This window comes from Phytophthora infestans, genomic scaffold (genome assembly GCF_000142945.1).
Source record: "Phytophthora infestans T30-4 supercont1.643 genomic scaffold, whole genome shotgun sequence".
Classification (NCBI taxonomy): Eukaryota; Oomycota; class Peronosporomycetes; order Peronosporales; family Peronosporaceae; genus Phytophthora; species Phytophthora infestans.
The window spans coordinates 9726-10706 of NW_003307445.1; the positions used below are offsets into that span (position 1 = coordinate 9726).

The following is a 981-nucleotide window of genomic DNA, read 5'->3' on the forward strand; positions in this document are numbered from 1 at the left end:
CCCGAAGGAAGCAGGTGCTTCGTGCTGTGCTGAACAAGGTTCAGGCACAAGCGTCTCGATAGACGCATAGTTGTTTTGAAACAACTTGCTCGATGAGCATGATCCAAATGTGGATGCGCTGTAACAGCGAAAGTTGTGTCCCGGACGGGGATCGAACACTGGCCTTTGGCTTGACAGGCCGGAGCTCTACCATTGAGCTATAAGAGCGATGTCCGTACGTCTGTCCGAGAACGGACTACTCATGGTATGAGAGGGCTGCGCCCGGGTGAATTTGAACCACCGGCCTGTGGCTTCCAAAGCAAGCGCTCGACCACTGAGCTGAAAGGGCGTTGCTCTTAAGCTTGTCCTTTCAAGGACAACAGTTCATGGAACGAGAGGGCTGTGCCCTGGTGGGTTCGAACCACCGACCTGTGGCTTCCAAAGCCAGCGCTCGACCACTGAGCTAAAAAGGGGGTTGTTCTTAAGCTTGTCCAAGCGTGAACGATCGTTCATGGAACGAGAGGGCTGTGCCGTGGCGGGTTCGAACCACCGACCTATCGCTTGTGAAGCGAGTATTCAACCGCTGAGCTGTTGTCGACGACTCGAATGAGTCAAGCGCATTGCTCTAAGCGGTTTGCAGCTCTTGGAGTAGGCGCAGAGCGCGAGCGTAGGTCTGAGACCGCTTGAGAGCAAGATGCGCACTGCGCTTGGAACATTGGGCCGTGGGCCGACGACGAGAAGTTGGGCATCAACGATGCGTAGGCGTTTGTGAGCTCACGGAGCTGTACAACGCTGGTGTGAGGTGTAGTAACCTCCGCCGTCTTAACAAGACGTGACCTCGCTAAGGAGAGTTTCGAAACCGGAATGTTCTCATCTTAGTGGGGGAGAGTGTAACGGGGTTACATAGTGTGGAGCACACAGGGGTACGAAGTACCCGGAGAGTTAACAAACTCTCAGTACATAAGTTAGAGAGTTAACAAGGTCTCTCAGTACGTTGGCTGA

The 981-nt window shown here is 54.0% G+C and overlaps 1 non-coding gene and 1 pseudogene across 2 annotated transcripts; both read right to left on the reverse strand.

Moving 5' to 3' along the window:
• Nucleotides 1-256: 256 nt before the first annotated feature.
• PITG_31708 lies at nucleotides 257-328 on the reverse strand (annotated as a pseudogene). The gene has a single exon. The product of its transcript is annotated as a tRNA-OTHER (tRNA).
• Nucleotides 329-505: 177 nt separating this feature from the next.
• Nucleotides 506-583, reverse strand: PITG_31710. The gene has a single exon. It is a non-coding gene; the product is annotated as a tRNA-Val (tRNA).
• Nucleotides 584-981: the final 398 nt, after the last annotated feature.